Genomic DNA, 22,082 nt, shown 5'->3' on the forward strand with positions numbered 1-22,082 from the left:
TTTGAGAGAATGTCAGAATACTAACATATCATGGTCTTCTAAAAGCACTGCCATCTCAAATGAAGGTGAATTAAAAACTGTTAGTCTACATTCTCCAGAGACCCAAGCTCTCAGTGAGCCAGCACCTCCATGTCTGATGGTACACAGGGCGTCTGCAATAAGGACCTAGAGGTGCTGCAAGGTTCTGCCTTCTAGAGCCATCTAAGAAAAGCTAAATTTTGCAAGTGTGTGTTAATGGTCCTACCTGTGCTTCAGTGCATTTTGTTAAAGTGATGACAACTCTTAAGTATAACCCCTCATCTCCCAACATTACCAGTCAACAGGGAGATCACCATCCCAGCCTGAAGGCTATAATTACACAATTGCTCCCTTTCTTCATCTAAGGCACTTATCCCCCCAGTGGAGGAGACCTGAAACCCATTAACGACCTACAATATCACAATTCATCTTCTTTCAAGAAACCATAATACACACTCCGTTTTTGTTGTGGTTCCTCTTTTCTCATAAACTGGTGCTTAGAATAGCTTAATTTATTAAAATTAACCTTCACCTTGTCTTTGCTATATGTCAAGTAGTGGCCCAGCAACAGAAATACAAAGGTAGATGACACAGGCCGTCCTGCCTTCCTGGAGCTCAGAACAGGCAGGTGGACTGAAGTCCCCTCACGGTGCTTGTGTTCTGGTCTTGGCATCTCAAAATCACCCACTGCACAGTGTGTTGATTAAGAGCTTGTGCTCTGAAGTCCTATCTGGGTGCGAATCCCAGTTCTGCAACTTTCATACTGCATTAATTCAGGCAATTTGCCTAAATGCTCTTCTGTGCCTCAGTTTCCCCATCTGTTCAAGTGACAGGATGCTGCCTGTGCTTTCAACAGGGCCTGGCACTTAGAAGCATGGGCTCAAAAAGAATTGAACACTCAGTAAATGCTAGGTATCAGTAGGCCTAAAACAACGAATATTTGGTAAATCATGGAAATATGGGTGTTTTAAGAATGATTTCACACTGTACAAAATTCCAGGGAATTGCAATCCTATTCCAGTTCATTGGTGTCACATTTTCTATAACCTCAAATATCCAGAATACAGTTATAAAATCTGAAAAAAGAGGAGGCCCACCGTCTAAAGTTCTTAACAGGAGTCCATATTGCCCCCTCCGGCAACCTTTGCAGTCATTTTTGGCTGTCACAACTCGGGGAGGTGTGTGCAACTGGCAACTAACAGATGGAAGCCAGGGATGCTGCTAAACATTCTACAATGCACAGGACAGCAACACCTCACAAAGCGCTGCCCGTCCCAAAATGTCAATCACGCAGAGCTTAAGAATGCCAGCTTATGGGCTAAGCAGACAAGAAAGAGCTGCCCCACAGCCCAGGATGTTCATCCCTACAGGACCATGAAAGCTTGGGGCAGCTGTCCTCGTGTCATTCGGCCAAAGTCTACTGACTGGTACCCGACATTCAATTTACAGTTCCCGTTTTTGCCAGTCTGGATAGTTTGCTTCTGCTGCCCATCTCAGTTCTTCCTGAGCACCCCGGACAGTCAATTAAACGTAATAAGGTGTCAGGAGATTGAAGAGCCCTTCCTGAAGCTGACTCTTTGGGAAATGACAGCCACCTCTGCAAAATCAATTATACATTTATAAAGCAAGCATCTGGGAGAATTCAATGAAAGAGGAGGTACCAGCCCCAGAGATGTCACCAAATTACACCAGAATGCCAAAAATGATATTAGTAAAATGTCTGCTACTGTAGGATGTGCTCCACAGAAATGAGGCAGAACACCAAAAAGAGGAAGATATCAGATCCAGAAAAAATGGGTTCCGACATAGGAGGGACTTCTCAGAATGATGGTGAAGAAGTCCTGAGATACTAGTGATGTAAAAGACCCAGAAAGCAACCTATTCAGAATACAGCAGGTCAAAGGGCTCCCGAAAGAATGTCTACAGAAACACAAAACAACAAAAGTCAGACTGAACATCACTGAACAGATCTGACCTTATAGAAAGTTATATTGAAGGTATTTTACAGACCCAGACTATTGCAGGGTGTGGGGAGATGTTTTTAAAAACATGAGCAGTTCCAGGAAAACAAAAAGTTGTCAAGAAATTATATAAAAGAAACGATTTCTTGGCTCAAAACTACAATAATTCTTGGCTCAATAGTAAGCAATATTTATAGTCATAACAATGAAAACCTCAAATGTAAATTTATCCAAAATCTGAGATGCGACTTTATGGGAAAGATTAAAGAGGGGTAAAGGAGTGATTTTAAAAATGAGCTGAAATTCTCATCTTCCGTAATAAGAACTCAAAAGATAAAGTCCCAAATTTATATAAACCAATACATATCGATACGTGCATATCATTTAGAAATTAAGATTTAAATGTCCAAAGAAACAATTTAAAAGAGTTGGAAGTAGTTGCCCCATTCACAGCATTCAGGGGCAGTCGGGGGTGGGATGGAATGTGGAATGCCTCAACAGGAACTACTGTTTTGTTTTCGTTTTTTTACAACTTTACTAGGAATAACTGACAGATACAATTATATATATTTAAAGTGTACAACATGATGATTTGATATGCATATACATTATGGAATGATTACCAAGATCAAGATAATTAATGCAGCCATCACCTCTGGTGTTAACTCACTTTTTTGTCTGTGCGGTGAGAATGCTTAAGATTGAACTCTCAATAACTTTCAATATTATACAATACTGTATTACTAACTATAATCACCACACTATATGTTAGATCCTTTGAACTTATTCTTCTTATAACTGAAAATTTATACCCTTTAACCTACATCTCCCCATTTCCCCTCCTGCTCAGCCCGTGGCAACCACCATTCTATTGTTTATTTGTTATAATCCTTTAATGTTTTGATTTCTTTAACTACTTGCTCATAAAACTGATTAAAATAAATTTTAATGAGGAAAGGAAAGGAGATGCACAGATATAAATAGTAACTGATATACAACCTACTTTTTTTTTTTTTTTTTTTTGCAGTACGCGGGCCTCTCACTGCTGTGGCCTCTCCCGTGTGGAGCACAGGCTCCGGACATGCAGGCTCAGCGGCCATGGCTCACGGGCCCAGCCGCTCCGCGGCATGTGGGATCCTCCCAGACCGGGGCACGAACCCGCGTCCCCTGAATCGGCAGGCGGACTCTCAACCACTGCACCACCAGGGAAGCCCTACAACCTACTTTTAAAATTATTCTTGACTAGGCACTCTGATCTGAAGTGCCAATGAAACTAGACGAAGCACAAAGAAAAGAAAAAAAAAAGCAAGCTGCAAACCCTCTGAAAAAAATGCCTCTGCACCTCCAGCTTGTGCGGAGGTTGGTGTCTTCAGTGGAGTCTCCTATTGCAGGGGGACCTTCAAGATAGCAGAGAAGTCAGACGTAGAGATCACCTTCCTCTCTACAAATACATCAAAAATACATCTACATGTGAACAACTCCTACAGAACACCTACTGAACGCTGGCAGAAGGCCTCAGACATCCCAAAAGGCAAGAAAATCCCCACTTACCTGCCGTGTGGCTGACAGGGTCTTGGTGCTCTCGCCTGGTGTCAACCCTGAGCCTCCGAGGTGGGAGAGCCGAGTTCAGGACATTAAACCACCAGATGCCTCCCAGCCCCACATAATATCAATCGGTGAGAGCTCTCCCAGAGATCTCCATCTCAAAGCTAAGACCCAGCTCTACCCAACGGCCAGCAAGCACCACTGCTGGATGTCCCATGCCAAACAACTAGCAAGACAGGAACACAGCCCCACCCATAAGCAGAGAGGCTGCCTAAAATCATATTAAGTTCACAGACAGCCCAAAACACACCGCCGGACACGGCCCTGCCCACCAGAAAGACAAGATCCAGACCCACCCACCAGAACACAGGCACCAGTCCCCTCCACCAGGAAGCCTACACAACCCTGAACCAACCTTACCCACTGAGGGCAGACACCAAAAACAAAAGGAACTACAAACCGGCAGCCTGCGAAGGAGACTCCAAACAAAGAAAGACAAACAAAATGAGAAGACAGAGAATTATGCAGCAGGTGAAGGAGCAAGGTAAAAACCCACCAGACCAAACAAATAAAGAGGAAATAGGCAGTCTACCTGAAAAAGAATTCAGAGTATTGACAGTAAAGATGATCCAAAATCTTGGAAATAGAATGGAGAAAATACAAGAAACGTTTAACAAGGACCGAGAAGAACTAAAGAGCAAACAAACAATGATGAACAACAAAATAAATGAAATTAAAAGTACTCTAGAAGGAATCAATAGCAGAATAACAGAGGCAGAAGAACGGATAAGTGACCTGGAAGATAAAATAGTGGAAATAACTACCACAGAGCAGAAAAAAGAATGAAAACAATTGAGGACAGTCACAGAGACCTCTGGGACAACATTAAATGCACCATTTCAGGGGTCCCAGAAAAAGGAGAGAAAAAGAAAGGGTCTGAGAAGATATTTGAAGAGATCATAGTTGAACACTTCCCTAACATGGGAAAGTAAATAATCAATCAAGTCGAGCAAGTGTAGATGGTCCCATACAGGATAAATCCAAGGAGAAACATGCCAAGACACATATTAATCAAACTACCAAAAATTAAATACAAAGGAAAAAGATTAAAAGCAGTGAGGGAAAAGCAACAAATAACATACAAGGGAATCCCCATAAGGTTAACAGCTGATCTTTCAGCAGAAACTCTGCAAGCCAGAAGAGAGTGCCAGGACATATTTAAAGTGATGAAAGGGAAAAACCTATAACCAAGATTACTCTACCCAGCAAGGATCTCATTCAGATTCGACGGAGAAATTAAAACCTTTACAGACAAGCAAAAGTTAAGACAATTCAGCACCACCAAACCAGCTTTACAACAAAAGCTAAAGGAACTCCCCTAGGCAGGAAATACAAGAGAAGGAAAAGACATACAAAACAAACCCAAAACAATTAAGAAAATGGTCATAGGAACATACATATCGATAATTACCTTAAATGTAAATGGATTAAATGGTCCAACCAAGACACAGACTGGCTGAATGGATACAAAAACAAGACCCATATGTATGCTGTCTACAAGAGACCCACTTCAGACCTAGGGACACATACAGACTGAAAGTGAGGGGATGGAAAAAGATAGTTCATGCAAATGGAAACAAAAAGAAATCTGGAGTAGCAATTGTCATATCAGACAAAATAGACTTTAAAATAAAGGCTATTACAAGAGACAAAGAAGGACACTACATAATGATCAAGGGATCAATCCAAGAAGAAGATATAGCAATTGTAAATATTTATGCACCCAACATAGGAGCACCTCAATACATAAGGCAAATGCTAACAGCCATAAAAGGGGAAATCGACAGTAACACAATCATAGTAGGGGACTTTAACACCCCACTGTCACCAATGGACAGATCATCCAAAATGAAAATAAATAAGGAAACACTAGCTTTAAATGACACATTAGACAACATGGACTTAATTGATATTTATAGGACATTCCATCCAAAAACAACAGAATACATTTTCTTCTCAAGTGCTCATGGAAAATTCTCCAGGATAGACCCTATCTTGGGTCACAAATCAAGCCTTCGTAAATTTAAGAAAATTGAAATCGTATCAAGTATCTTTTCCAACCACAACACTATAAGAGTACATATCAATTACAGGAAGAAAATGTAGAAAATACAAACACATGGAGGCTAAACAATACTCTACTAATAACCAAGAGATCACTGAAGAAATGAAAGAGGAAATCAAAAAATACCTAAAAACAATTGTCAATGAAAAAGCGACAACCCAAAACCTATGGGATGCAGCAAAAGCAGTTCTAAGAGGGAAGTTTATAGCAATACAATCCTACCTCAAGAAACAAGAAAAATCCCAAATAAACAACCTAACCTTACACCTAAAGCAATTAGAGAAAGAACAACAACAAAAAAACCCCTCAAAGTTAGCAGAAGGAAGGAAATCATAAATATCAGATCAGAAATAAATGAAAAAGAATTGAAGGAAACAATAGCAAAGATCAATAAAACTAAAAGCTGGTTCTTTGAGAACATAAGCGAAATTGATAAACCATTAGCCAGATTCATCAAGAAAAAAAGGGAGAAGACTCAAATCAACAGAATTAGAAATGAAAAAGGAGAAGTAACAACTGACACTGAAGAAATACACAGGATCATAAGAGATTACTACAAGCAACTATATGCCAATAAAATGGACAACCTGAAAGAAATGGACAAACTATTAGAAAAGCACAACCTTCCAACACTGGACCAGGAAGAAATAGAAAATATAAGCAGACCAATCACAAGCACTGAAATTGAAACTGTGATTAAAAATCTTCCAACAAACAAAAGCCCAGGACCAGATGGCTTCACAGGTGAATTCTATCAAACATTTAGAGAAGAGCTAACACCTCTAACTCTCAAACTCTTCCAAAATATAGCAGAGGGAGGAACACTCCCAAACTCATTCTACAAGGCCACCATCACCCTGATACCAAAACCAGACAAAGATGTCACACACAAAAAGAAAACTACAGGCCAATATCACTGATGAACATAGATGCAAAAATCCTCAACAAAATACTAGCAAACAAAGCACATTAAAAGGATCATACACCATGATCAAGTGGGGTGTATCCCAGGAATGCAAGGATCCTTCAATATAAACAAATCAATCAATGTGATATATTATATTAACAAATTGAACGAGAAAAATCATATGATCATCTCAATAGGTGGAGAAAAAGCTTTAGACAAAATGCAACACCCATTTATGATAAAATCTCTCCAGAAAGCAGGTATAGAGGGAACCTTCCTCAACATAACAAAGGCCATATATGACAAAACCACAGCCAACATCTTTCCCAATGGTGAAAAACTGAAACCATTTCCTCTAAGATCAGGAACAAGACAAGGATGTCCACTCTCACCACTATTATTCAACATAGTTTGGGAAGTTTTAGCCACAGCAATAGGAAAAGAAAAAGAAATAAAAGGAATCCAAATACGAAAAGAAGTAAAACTGTCACTGTTTGCAGATGACATGATGCTATACATAGAGAATCCTAAAGATGCTACCAGAAAACTACTAGAGCTAATCAATGAATTTGGTAAAGTAGCAGGATACAAAATTAATACACATAAATCTCTTGCATTCTTATACACTAATGATGAAAAATCTGAAAGAGAAATTAAGGAAACATTCCCATTTACCATTGCAACAAAAAGAATAAAATACCTAGGAATAAACCTACCTAAGGAGACAAAAGACCTGTGCGCAGAAAACTAGAAGACACTGATGAAAGAAATTAAAGATGATACAAACAGATGGAGAGATATACCATGTTCTTGGATTGGAAGAATCAACACTGTGAAAATGACTATGCTACCCAAAGCAATCTACAGATTCAACGCAATCCGTATCAAACTACCACTGGCATTTTTCACAGAACTAGAACAAAAAATTGCACAATTTGTATGGAAACACAAAAGACCCCAGATAGTGAAAGCAATCTTGAGAAAGAAAAAATGGAGCTGGAGGAATCAGGCTCTTGGACTTCAGACTATACTACAAAGCTACAGTAATCAAGACAGTGTGGTACTGGCACAAAAACAGAATATAGATCAATGGAACAAGGTAGAAAGCTCAGAGATAAACCCACTCACATATGGTCACCTTATCTTTGATAAAGGAGGCAAGAATACACAATTGAGAAAAAACAGCCTCTTTAATAAGTGGTGCTGGGAAAACTGGACAGCTACACGTAGAAGAATGAAATTAGAACACTTCCTAACACCACACACAAAAATAAACTCAAAATGGATTAAAGACCTAAACGGTAAGGCCAGACATCATAAAACTCTTAGAGGAAAACATAGGCAGAACACTCTATGACATAAATCACAGCAAGATCCTTTCTGACCCACCTCCTAGAGAAATGGAAATAAAAACAAAAATAAACAAATGGGACCTAATGAAATTTAAAAGCTTTTGCACAGCAAATGAAACCATAAACAAGATGAAAAGACAACCCTCAGAATGGGAGAAAATATTTGCAAGCAAAGCAACTGACAAAGGATTAATCTCCAAAATATACAAGCGGCTCATGCAGCTCAATATCAGAAAAACAAACAACCCAATCCAAAAATGGGCAGAAGACCTAAACAGACATTTCTCCAAAGAAAATATACAGATTACAACAAACACATGAAAGGATGCTCAACATCACTAATCATTAGAGAAATGCAAATCAAAACTACAATGAGGTATCACCTCACACCAGTCAGAATGGCCATCATCAAAAAAATCTACAAACAATAAATGTTGGAGAGAGTGTGGGGAAAAGGGAACCCTCTTGCACTGTGGGTGGAATGTAAATTGATACAGCCACTATGGAGAACAGGATGGAGGTTCCTTAAAAAACTAAAAATAGAACTGAACTACCATACGACCCAGCAATCCCACTACTGGGCATATACCCTTTGAAAACCATAATTCAAAAAGAGTCATGTATCACAATGTTCATTGCCACTCTATTTACAATAGCCAGGACATGGAAGCAACCTATGTGTCCATCGACAGATGAATGGATAAAGGAGATGTGGCACATATATACAATGTAATATTACTCAGCCATAAAAAGAAACGAAATTGAGTTATTTGTAGTGAGGTTGATGGACCTAGAGTCTGTCATACAGAGTGAAGTAAATCAGAAAGAGAAAAACAAATACCATATGCTAACACATATATATGGAATCTAAAAAAAAAAAAAAAAAAAATGGTCCTGATGAACCTAGGGGCAGGACAGGAATAAAGACCGAGAGGTAGAGAATGGACTTGAGGACATGGGGAGGGGGAAGGATAAGCTGGGACAAAGTAAGAGAGTAGCATTGACATGTATACACTACCAAATGTAAAACAGATAGCTAGTGGGAAGCAGCTGCATAGCACAGGGAGATCAGCTCGGTGGTTTGTGACCACCTAGAGGGGTGGGATAGGGAGGGTGGGAGGGAGGGAGACGCAAGAGGGAAGAGATATGGGGACATATGTATATGTATAACTGATTCACTTTGTTATACAGCAGAAACTAACACACTATTGTAAAGCAATTATACTCCAATAAAGATGTTTAAAAATAAATAAATAAAATAAAATTATTCTTTAATTATCCAGGTGTCTACACAGCACCTACTATGTTCTAGGCGTTATGCAAAATGCTTTGCTTTATGGCACATATAGAAGACTGCGAATCTCAAAGTCACTCTGCTGCTGTGAAATCATTGATCTCCATTGTACATATTTCATGATCATGGGCTGCCTCTATACAGAAACATCTGGAAGCAAATTAAAAAGTTATATCCAAGTGAATGTAACTAGTTAGTGATTCCAGGATAATTAAAACAGCTGCCTGCCACTTTGCAAACATAGCCCAGTGCTATTTGGACAGAAACAGAAAAGAGTAATAGTTATTTTTAAATACTTTTGAGAAAAAAATATTAGAAGCAGAGGCTGAAACGTCATAGTTACCGACGAGTTAGCTCCTTGGGAGGCAGTGGTTACCTAAAAATGTTAGATGTGACATCTGATTATTATAGGTAAGTAACTAATCTCCCATAAAAGGCCATAACGTGGTCTGAATACCTACCTTCAGTAAACCTCTGTGATAAACCCATAAAACTGCCTGGGTGCAAATCAGCTGATCCTTCTGCAAATTAGCAGAGCTCCCTGCTAGTTCAGGCCTTAGTCACCAGTAAAGTTGGTTAAAAAGAAACAATCATTGTTTTGAAGCCATTTTGTAAACCCCAAACCAATTTTTAAAAATTTTCTTGCACTGGCTAAGGAAACCAATAAACATCTAGAGTATGAAATTAAAAACATTTAAAAATAAAATCTATTAGGAATTCCCTGGTGGTCCAGTGGTTAGGACCTTGCGCTTTCACTGCTGATGCCCTGGGTTTCCTGGATTGGTTTTCCTGTTTTCTCATTTTATATAAATGAAACTTTCTGTAGCTACTCTTTTGTGCCTGGCTTCTTCCACTCAATGTGAAATCTGTGAGATTCATCCATATTATTGCAGGTAACAGTAACTTACTCCTTTTCACTGTTGTATAGTATTCCACTGTGTGCGTATACAAATGACTTATCCATTGTAGTGGTGATGGACATGTGGATTATTACCATTTGGGGGTATCATGAATAATAATGATATGAACCTACCTGTACATGTCATTTGTACACATATGAATGCATTTCTTTTAGGCATAAGAGTGAATTTGTTAGATTAACAGGTATGAGAATGTTGAGCTTCAGCAGATACTGCCAAAGAGATTCCCAAAGTGGCTGTGCTATTTCACAATCCCAGCACTGTATAAAAATTTCTATTGCTCCACGTCTTTGCCCACACCTGATATTGTCCTTTTTCTTTTTTTTGAATTTTATTTTATTTTTTTATATAGCAGGTTCTTATTAGTCATCAATTTTATACACATCAGTGTATACATGTCAATCCCAATCACCCAATTCATCACACCACCATCCCTACCCCGCCGCAGCTTTCCCCCCTTGGTGTCCATACGTTTTTTTCTCTACATCTGTGTCTCAACTTCTGCCCTGCAAATCGGTTCACCTGTACCATTTTTCTAGGTTCCACATACATGCGTTAATATACGATATTTGTTTTTCTCCTTCTGACTTACTTCACCCTGTATGACAGTCTCTATACCCATCCACGTCTCAACAAATGACCCAATTTCGTTCCTTTTTATGGCTGAATAATATTCCATTGTATACATGTACCACTTCTTCTTTATCCATTCATCTGTCAATGTGCATTTAGGTTGCTTCCATGACCTGGCTATTGTAAATAGTGCTGCCATGAAAAATGGGGTGCATGCATCTTTTTGAATTATGGTTTTCTCTGGGTATATGCCCAGTAGTGGGATTACTGGATCATATGGTAATTCTATTTTTAGTTTTTTAAGGAACGTCCATACTGTTCTCCATAGTGGCTGTATCAATTTACATTCCCACCAACAGTGCAAGAGGATTCCCTTTTCTCCACACCCTCTCCAGCATTTATTGTTTGTAGATTTTCTGATGATGCTCATTCTAACTGGTGTGAGGTGATACCTCATTGTAGTTTTGATTTGCATTTCTCTAATAATTAGTGATGTTGAGCAGCTTTTCATGTACTTCCTGGTCATCTGTATGTCTTCTTTGGAGAAATGTCTATTTAGGTCTTCTGCTCATTTTTGAATTGGGTTGTTTGTTTCTTTAATATTGAGCTGCATGAGCTGTTTATATATTTTGGAGATTAATCCTTTGTCCGTTGATTTGTTTGCAAATATTTTCTCCCATTCTGAGGGTTGTCTTTTCGTCTTGTTTATGGTTTCCTTTGCTGTGCAAAATCTTTAAAGTTTCATTAGGTCCCATTTATTTTTGTTATTATTTCCATAACTCTAGGAGGTGGATCAAAAAAGATCTTGCTGTGATTTATGTCAAAGAGTGTTCTTCCTATGTTTTCCTCTAAGAGTTTTATAGTGTCCGGTCTTACATTTAGGTCTCGAATCCATTTTGAGTTTATTTTTGTGTATGGTGTTAGGGAGTGTTCTAATTTCATTCCTTTACATGTAGCTGTCCAGTTTTCCCAGCACCACTTATTGAAGAGACTGTCTTTTCTCCATTGTATATGCTTGCCTCCCTTGTCATAGATTAGTTGACCATAGGTGTGTGGGTTTATCTCTGGGCTTTCTATCTTGTTCCATTGATCTATGTTTCTGTTTTTGTGCCAGTACCATATTGTCTTGATTACTGTAGCTTTGTAGTATAGTCTGAAGTCAGGGAGTCTGATTCCTCCCACTCCGTTTTTTTCCCTCAAGAGTGCTTTGGCTATTCGGGGTCTTTTGTGTCTCCATACAAATTTTAAGATATTTTGTTCTAGTTCCATAAAAAATGCCATTGGTAATTTGATAGGGATTGCATTGAATCTGTAGATTGCTTTGGGTAGTATAGTCATTTTCACAATATTGATTCTTCCAATCCAAGAACATGGTATATCTCTCCATCTGTTTGTATCATTTTTAATTTCTTTCATCAGTGTCTTATAGTTTTCTGCATACAGGTCTTTTGTCTCCTTAGGTAGGTTTATCCCTAGGTATTTTATTCTTTTTGTTGCAATGGTAAATGGGAATGTTTCCTTAATTTCTCTTTCAGATTTTTCATCATTAGTGTATAGGAATGCAAGAGATTTCTGTGCATTAATTTTGTATCCTGCAACTTTACCAAATTCATTGATTGGCTCTAGTAGTTTTCTGGTGGCATTTTTAGGATTCCCTATGTATAGTATCATACATATCATATAGTGTCATCTGCAGTGACAGTTTGTCTCTTGTAACATTCTTTATTTTAAAGTCTATTTTAAAGTCTATTTTATCTGATTTAAAGTCTATTTTATCTGGAGTATTGCTACTCCAGCTTTCTTTTGATTTCCATTTGCATGGAATATCTTTTTCCATCCCCTCACTTTCAGTCTGTATGTGTCCCTAGGTCTGAAGTGGGACTCTTGTAGACAGCATATATATGGGTCTTGCTTTTGTATCCATTCAGAAGGCCTGTGTCTTTTGGTTGGAGCATTTAATCCATTCACGTTTAAGGTAATTATCGATACCTATGTTCCTATGACCATTTTCTTAATTGTTTTGGGTTTGTTTTTGCAGGTCCTTTTCTTCTCTTGTGTTTCCCATTTAGAGAAGTTCCTTTAGCATTTGTTGCAGAGCTGGTTTGGTGGTGCTGAATTCTCTTAGCTTTTGCTTGTCTGTAAAGCTTTTGACTTCTCCATCGAATCTGAATGAGATCCTTGCTGGGTAGAGTAATCTTGGTTGTACATTCTTCCCTTTCATCACTTTAAGTATATCTTGCCACTCCCTTCTGGCTTGTAGAGTTTCTGCTGAGAAATCAGCTGTTAACCTTATGGGAGTTCCCTTGTATGTTATTTGTCGTTTTTCCCTTGCTGCTTTCAATAATTTTTCTTTGGCTTTAATTTTTGCCAATTTGATTACTATGTGTCTCAGCATGTTTCTCCTTGGGTTTATCCTGTATGGGACTAGCTGCGCTTCCTGGACTTGGGTGGCTATTTCCTTTCCCATGTTAGGGAAGTTTTCAACTATAATCTCTTCAAATATTTTCTCTGGTCCTTTCTCTCTCTCTTCTCCTTCTGGAACCGCTATAATGCGAATGTTGTTGTGTTTTATGTTGTCCCAGAGGTTTCTTAGGCTGTCTTCATTTCTCTTCATTCTTTTTTCTTTATTCTGTTCCACAGCAGTGAATTCCACCATTCTGTCTTCCAGGTCACTTATCCATTCTTCTGCCTCAGTTATTCTGCTATTGATTCCTTCTAGTGTAGTTTTCATTTCAGTTATTGTATTGTTCATCTCTGTTTGTTCTTTAATTCTTCTAGGTCTTTGTTAAACATTTCTTGCATCTTCATGATCTTTGCCTCTATTCTTTTTCCGAGGTCCAGGATCATCTTCACTATCATTATTCTGAATTCTTTTTCTGGAAGGTTGCCTATCTCCACTTCATTTAGTTGTTTTTCTGGGGTTTTATCTTGTTCCTTCATCTGGTACATAGCCCTCTGCCTTTTCACCTTGTCTATCTTTCTGTGAATGTGGTTTTTGTTCCACAGGCTGCAGGATTGTAGTTCTTCTTGCTTCTGCTCTGATATTGTCCTTTTTTAAAAAGCCATCCTAGTGTCTATCACACCTCGTTGTGATTTTAATCTGTATTTACTTGATGACTAATGATAAAGAGCACGTTTTATTATGTTTATTGGCCATGATATTGCTCCATAACCATAGCAGGGCTCCAGCATGCTGGCTTTGCTTTAGTTCCTCAAATATATCATATTCTCTCCACCACAGGGCCTTTGCACACACTGTTCCATTCAACCTGGAATTCTCTCCTATCCCCTCTGCCAACTCTTCATCTGATAAACTCTTAACTTCTAATCCTGCTTCACATCTTGTAGCCCATCCTCAGGAAAGTCTTCCAGATTTCTAGACTGAGGCAGGTTTGTTGGGCATAGCGAGCCATGGTGTTATGGGTTGGATTATGTCCTCCAAAAAGATATGTTCAAGCCCTAATCCCTGGAACCTCAGAATGTGAATTTATTTGGGAATAGGGTTGTTGCAGATGAAATTAGTTAGGCAATGATAAGGGCCCTAAACCCAATGACTGGTGTCCTTATAAGAAGGGGAAATCTGGATACAGAGACAGACATACAGAGAGGAAAGATGATGTAGGAGCACACAGGGAGACCTCCCACGACCACAGAGGCAGAGACTAGAGTGATGCCACTACAAGCCTAGGAACATCCTGGGCCGCATGGGGACCAGAAGCTGGAAGAGGCAAGGAAGGATCCTTTCCTCGCAGCCTCAGAGGGAGTGCAGACCTACAAGCACTTTGATTTCACACTTCCAGCCTCTGAATTGTGAGAGAATAAATTCCTGTTGCTTTAAGCTGCCCCGTTTGTGACACTTTGCTATGGAGGCCCCAGGAAACTAATGCACCTGGTCCTCTCCTTCTGCGTATGCATTACAGGTTGTAATTGGGCATTCACCTGTGAGATTTTTTTTTAAATAATTTCATTTCCCCATTACATTATCCAAGGCCAAAAAAACATCGGAGGAGGCATCCTTGACTCCTCTTTTTCTCACACCCTCTTCCAAACTTCATCCACTTCATCGGAAAAGCCTACTTTCAACATATCCAACATCCAACCACTTCTCAGCACCTCCACACTCCCGTCTTGGCCGGAGCCAGCACTACCTCTTCTCCGGGATGCTGAGATCAGCCCCTGCCACACCAGCCTTCCGCTGCTCCTTGGTAACTGGTAATGCCTGGCCTGCTGTCGGCGCAGGACACTCAGGCCACTCCCACTGCCCAGATGCTCCTCCCACAGCTACTTGAGTCCCTGCTGATCCTTAAGCACAGATATTACCTCCCAAAAGCCCAGACCTTGATCACCTTTAACTATAACCTGCCCCTTCCCCACAGCCGGCCCTCCTGACCCCACTGTCGGCTACAGGTTTGTTTTTCTTCTCTCCGTCACACTTATCACCTTCTAACATTCTATCAAGATTTTTATTACTTTTCTTGCTTTCATGTGCCTCCCTCCCTCTAGACCGTAAGCTCTCAGATGGCAAGGATCTCTGTCTGTTTTGGTCTCTGAGGCATCCCAAGCATCCAGCACAGGGCCCAGGACACAGGAGGTCCTCCACAAACATTTGCTAAAAGATCAGGGACTGTTTCTGGTTTTGCTCATCATCGTCTCCCCAGGACTTGTGATTTTTAGTGTCTGCCTAGCACCAATAAGGTCCCCAGGAGGTGGGGTTTTTAACGAAATGAATGAATACAAGAAAGAACCTGTTCTGATCTTTCTTTCCCTCCTCCCTTCCTGTCTTTCATACTCTCTCCACACGAGTCTTCCCTGCTTGTGCAGTGTGTGCTGTGTCCACTGGAGCCCTAGCTCAGAATGACCTGCACCCCTGACTCTTAACTGTACACGTCCAGGAGACAGTCTGGCTGGCCTGCGTGTGGCTGGGCAGACAGCCCAGAGGGCCCATCCCCACGAGGCACCATTTGAGAAGGCACAGTTGGGTTGTGCCAACTGAATGGACACGAGGTCCCATGGGGGTGACTGCTGACACCCCTCAGACTTCTCTGGGTCTTGCCAGGATGTGGGCCTGGAAGGTACTAGGTGATGCAGAAGCCAGTGGTCAAGGAGATGAGTCAGAAGATGGGGTGCTGGGGGAAACCACAAGCTAGTGAACACACTGAACCTTCTCGTGGGCACCTGAGACGCACCAAAGGGAGCACGGAAAACCCCACGGCCGGAAAAGTTCAGTCTGAGCCTCAGCTCTGCACTTACTGGCTGTCGGGTTAGAGCAGGTCAGTCAGCCTCTGACTTCAATTCCTTTTCTCTAAACCAGAGTTTCCCTCTGAGTATGCTGAAGATGAGATGAAATATTAACTTAAAGAAATTTAGTAAAATAGTAAAGAAAAATCCACATGGCAAGCAGAACGGAGTCCACTCCTGCACCAGGGAGTCGGCGCTTCCAGAATGGCCTGGGATCCAAAGGTCAGGCGTCTCTGTTACTCGGGGCTCCCCTGTCCTCGTTGCCCTGCTCTGTTGCTAGTTATCACACTCGCGTTTCATGATGCTTCCGAGAATGAGACCAGTACATCAACCTCATTATGGCAAATTCTCACTTTGAACTTTCCAAAAGTCATGATTTAAAATACTCAGTCCTGCTATTCCCATAAAAATCCTAATACCTCAAATTCCAACATCTTGGCATCCAAACACTGTGTCCCAGACTGTTTCTTGAAGCCAGATGCGGAATGAAATCCCTTTATCGGAAACGAGCACAACATTCCTTGATTTGGAAACTGTCCCCACTGTGATGATTTCTGCCTCTGCAGCGCCCAGCAATAAACAGCCCCCAGTGAGGGCTAGTCGAGTCACAGCAAGGGTTTGTACAGCCAGAAAGAAATGGGAGGCTGACAGGCAGAGAAATGGGATGGTGTGAAGGAACAGACAGGCTTTGGGGTCAGAAGACCTCGGGTGCAGATGATTCCAGCAACAGGCAGGAGAGGGGGAGAGTGGGGTGACGCCTGAGAAAACCATGCTGCCCTGGGTGGTCCCCATACGCTTCCCGCCCAGATAAACGTGGGGCACCAGGTATCTCAGGGCCAAAGAGGACAAGGGGACAGATGTGTGGGATGTGCCCATGCTCGTGAACTTCGACATCAGGATAAAACTTGGTTCAATGCTCTATAACCGACTCCCTGTGGGTATATCTAAAGCTACGGGCATTGGCCATCTTCATGGCTTACACCTCATGTCAGGTAAAAAGATGATCAGGTCATTGGCAGTGGGTTCTAATATCAGCACCCAGGTGCTCTGTGGAATTTATTGAATGGAATGACTTACAAGAGGAGCTGTGTTTCGTTCCAGTGGTGCTGAGAAATGGTTCAGAGAGATGCTATTATAACCACACATTTCCTCATCAAAGAGGGCTCACACACGTGAGACAGGTCGTGGGCCACAGAGAGTCAAATAATGGTGACCAGGCATTGCAAAGACGTCTGCAGGTGTTAATGCCCCATGTTTTTTCTTGCAACCTCAAAACACCAGCTCTTTCTTTAAAACTCTGATCAGAGGGCTTCCCTGGTGGCGCAGTGGTTGAGAGTCCGCCTGCCGATGCAGGGGACGCGGGTTCGTGCCCCGGTCTGGGAAGATCCCACATGCTGTGGAGCGGCTGGGCCCGTGAGCCATGGCTGCTGAGCCTGCGCGTCCGGAGCCTGTGCTCCGCAACGGAAGAGGCCACAACAGTGAGAGGCCCGCGCACCGCCAAAAAAAAAAACAACTCTGATCAGAATATCAACTCTCTTACATTCCCGATGATAGGCAGCAATCACGGTGACACCCTGAGGTCCGGCCAGGCTCTCAGTATTTCATTTCTTCCGATCACATGTCAGGCTTATACTTACCATAACTTTAGAGTCTTAAGAATGAACTCGAAACCCAGCCCTTTGAAATGGCAAGTGCTGCTATAAGGTGCTCAAGCTTTGCAGCTAAGAGAGCGTCCAGCATCACAATGGTGGTGGGATAAATCACCCAGAGAGTAGCGCTGTCTCTGACTCCACCTTGCTGAGCTTATGAGCCACGGAAAATCTCTCAGGGTCCTTAGAGGATTCTGCTGGGACAGGAGAAGTGATGAGCTGCCAGTGAATGACCCACCTGAATACAGGAGCACCTCCTAAAACCAACCAAAGGCAAACGCTCCAAGTGAGATTTTAGAGGTCATTACTGAGACTTTCTCTCTGAGACCTCGAATGTTCATTTCCAAGCTGCCTGTGACTGGTCCCAGAGCAGAAGAAGCCAATGATTGTTTCTAAATGCGATCACAGCCTCACAAGTGAGTTAGTATAAAAGGATCCTGGGCACACTGGAAGAATCATCCTAGGTGAGAGGACAGACCTTTGCTACCCTGCTGAACTGGATCTCTCCCTTGAATTCCTGAAGATCTCTCTTGTGCCAGCGTACCAATGAAACGTGAACCAGGGCTTCTCCTCCAAGCCAATATTATTAAATGGACACAAGCAAAACTCCACTTGCAAAAAAGAGAAGTTATAAGTTGAGTTATAAGGTGCTTTTAGTCTTTCAAAGTCTTATGCTTAAAATGAGGACAAAAGAATGCTACAGACCGAATACTTGTGTCCCCTCAGTATTCATAGGTTGAAACTTAATCTCCAAGGTGATGGTATTAGGATGTGGGGCCTTTGGGAGGTGGTTAGGTTACGAGGGTGGAGCCCTCTTGAATGAGATTAATGCTCTTATAAAAGAGACCCCGCAGAGCTCCCTCACTCCTTCCACCACGTGAGGACAAAGGAGAAGACAGTCGTCTATGAACCAGGAAGCAGGCCCTCCCTCACCAGACTCCGAATCGGCCGGCACCTTGATCTTGGACTTTCCAGCCACCAGAACTGTGAGAAATAAATCTGTGTTGCTTCTAAGCCCCCCAGTCTAAGGCATTCTTCTATAGCATCCCCCAATGGACTAACACCGAGACAGGTGTTTCTGCTATAACGTGGCAAATGCAGTTCAGTAAACGCTCATCGTCTGCAAAATCTTGCACTTATAAAATCCAAGTTCACAGGAAAAATAAGGTTCAAAATCTATGCAGCTCTGTAATCAGAACAACAACAACAATCAATTCCAAAAAACATCACTACTGGTAAGGAGACACGTTAAATTGATTGAAAACAATTTTTTTTTTTTTTTTTTGCGGTACGCGGGCCTCTCACCGTTGTGGCCTCTCCCGTTGCGGGGCACAGTCTCTGGACACGCAGGCTCAGCGGCCATGGCTCACGGGCCCAGCCGCTCCGCGGCATGTGGGATCCTCCCAGAACGGGGCACGAACCCGTGTCCCCTGCAAAGGCAGGCAGACTCTCAACCACTGCGCCACCAGGGAAGCCCTGATTTAAAACAATTTTTTAAATACAGCTATAATGATAGAATTTGACCTTAAAAAACCACAGTTAAAGCAGTATGGTGGAAAGGGGTGTAAGGAAGAATGGAAGCTGCTGGGTTGTGAGCAAATGGGCAAAGGACCTGAGCGGTAAGCATCCTAGGACAGGGCACATGGCCACCCTGAGCCAGGGCACCGCAGAGTGACGAGCACCATGGACAGGACCGAGTTCTTCCGAGGCTTCTGTCCGCAGCCGTGTTGATGGTCCCTGGGGTCAGGGCTGCCGCCTGGTCCTGCAAAACACTGATGTACTGGCAAAAATGGTACATGAACCAACCCTACTTCTGTGCCACAATGACATCATCCCATACTTGCCAATCACACATGAGCAAATTTGCAATAACAAAACACCAAGACGTCCAACCTGCCTGCACCAACCCCATCCACTTCGGGGAGACTTCAAGGCAGCCACGGTGCCCTTCGCATTGCAGCAGCTCCCCAGGAGCACCTATGAGGCACATACATATGTGCAGACACAGTGCTGACAGTGTGGGAATCTCAGAAAAACAAGATTCACACGACCTGGGGAGGGTGACCCATGAGTAAATCAATGTGAGATAAACGTCAGAAAAGAGACTTGCACATGGTTTAATAATCATCCGGAGATGCCTAGAACACTTTAGCTGTTGGTCGCGACAGTTTTATGGGGTCGTTTGGAGCAGCAGCTCCAGGTTTAAAGCAGCTTGGAGTCACATCCTGCCTCTCCTGGGAAATCTCAACAAAGTTACTCTACCGATCCATGCAGCTGTTTTCTATGAGACAGAAGTAATAATAATAATAGTCCTTGTCTCACGCCAAGGAATAAATGAAATAATGCAGGTAAAGCACTCAGCACAGCACCAGTGACTATCAGAGCTGCTTCCAGCTCTCCTTCTGCTGGAGGCTGAGGCATCTGGAGGAAAGGGAACAAACAGGAGCTTTTCTTCTTGGCTCTGTAAGGGCCGTACAGTTCCGGTACATAAAGGGCACTTTGCAACGGTCAGGTGAGTGAACAGATTTTAATGGGCACGAACGTGGCATTTGAGAATTGCTGAGGATGACTCTCCTTCTTCCTCCTTCTGATCCTCACATTCCGAGAAGTGAGCGAAGGTGAGCATCTTGCCTAAAGCCTCTCGGCTCGTCAGCAGGAGGACCAGGGAGCGGCCGAGCCTGAGTTCTGGGTGGATCACAATCACGCCTGCAGAGCCTGACCAGCAAAGGGCTGGACTGACCTCGCTCACATCCTGCACTAAATACATTTAAGTACGGTTTCTAATTCCAATACCTTGCTGTTTCTCACACATAAAATTCCATTAGCTTGACAAGCCTACCAAATACTCAGATGTGAGACAAGATGTAGTTATGTTTAAACTGCATTCAAACTGCATGTGTGGGAAGATGCATTTTGGGGCACCTGTGGCAGTGGAATCACGCTTCCCCTGGCACCAGTTCTGGAAAGTGGGACCCACCAAAGGGTGTCTGTCCTTAAAGCTACCGAACACTTTAAGCAGAGGAGTGAGAAATCCCAGTAAATGTTTTAAAATTACAAATCATCTCATTTCACTGCTCAAGGAATCCTGTGAGTGCTTGGGACTTCCATGTTTCTGATGAGGAAACTGAGGCTCAGAGACGTGAGATAATTGTTCCCAAAGTCCCCACATCTAGATGTGTCAAGGTCAAGGTCTGAACTCAGCCTGACTGACTGGACTGCATGCGGTGTGTCCACTCTGCCCATGGGTTTCCCAACTGGAAGCACGTGACCCCCATCCTCTGCCCCCCCCACACATATTTAGGACTAACTGGGCCTCTCCATTTCTGACCGGAAGTGTGGGTAAATGTGAACACTTCCTCTTTCATAAAGGATAACTTCATTTCTAGAGAAAGAATCCAAGGCATCAGATGACAGATCCACTAAGAAATGCAGGAAGCAGGCCTGTAGACATTTGGATGTAGCCCTGCTCAGGTCTGACTTTATTTACTTGGAGGACTGCAGCCCATGACAGATGCTAGAGGCACTCAGATTATTAGCAGGTACTCCTGTCTGCACTTTGAGAGTGCATCCTCTGGTAAAACAGTGTCCAGCTGTACACATCCAGATGTTTCTTAACAGCTGTTATTAAAAAGGAAGAAGAACAAATATTTTTAAACCAACTTTAGATTTCATGAAAGTTCATTCTGAAAACGTTCTACCTGAATTCTTCTGAACTGAAAAGTGGTTACGGTTGAGTGGTTTGAAAGTCTATTTGATGCGGTCGAGAGGAGGGAAGAGATGCTTGGAGTCGGAGCTCTGCTCAGATGTCCCCCTGCTGAGCCCAGGGGCTCCCTGGGAAGGGGTCTCATCCACTCTTGTCCAGTTCTCAGCACGGCAGCTGCCCGTAGCATGTTTACAGTGACAGCCAGGGGAATGAGTTGTCAGCTCTGCCGCTTAGAAGCTGTGAGCCTTGAGTGCAGCCTTGACGACCCCACATCGTGTGCATGAAAGGACTACCTTCCTCCCCGGAGGCTTGCCGAGACGGCACATGTGCCAAAGGGCTTGGAAACCACACAGTTATGGATCAGGTGGGGAAAGAAACTAAAATATTAGGGAACCACACTCTTGGAGAACCACATAGGATGGCATGGGATCAAACGCCAACCTGAGAAGGGGTAGATCAGCTGGAACCAGAGCAGGAGGGAAAAGGCACCCGAGATGCGTCACGAAAGACGTCACGAGCTAATCCTAGAACCCGCGAGCACTCGAAGTTCCGTGACAAAGGGGAATGAAGGTTGCAGATGCAGTTAAGGTTGCTTAGGATGGGGAGATGGTCCCAGACTATCCAGGTGGGCTCAATGTACTCATAAGAGTCCTTAAAAGCAGAAGAGGGAGGCAGAAGAGAGAACCAGAGAGGTGGCAGCCTGAGAAGGTCTCAACCTGCCACCGCTGGCTTAGAAAATCAAGGAATGTGGGAGCCTCTAGAAGCTGGAACAGGGTAAGAAACAAGTCTCCCTGAGA

General features: G+C 42.5%; 1 protein-coding gene across 6 annotated transcripts in view; it reads right to left on the bottom strand.

Moving 5' to 3' along the window:
- CPXM2 (carboxypeptidase X, M14 family member 2) overlaps positions 1-22,082 on the bottom strand; it is a 156,100-nt gene that overhangs the window by 104,727 nt on the left and 29,291 nt on the right. The window lies entirely within an intron of this gene.

The sequence above is a fragment of the Orcinus orca genome, chromosome 14 (assembly GCF_937001465.1).
Source record: "Orcinus orca chromosome 14, mOrcOrc1.1, whole genome shotgun sequence".
In the NCBI taxonomy this organism is placed as follows: Eukaryota; Metazoa; Chordata; class Mammalia; order Artiodactyla; family Delphinidae; genus Orcinus; species Orcinus orca.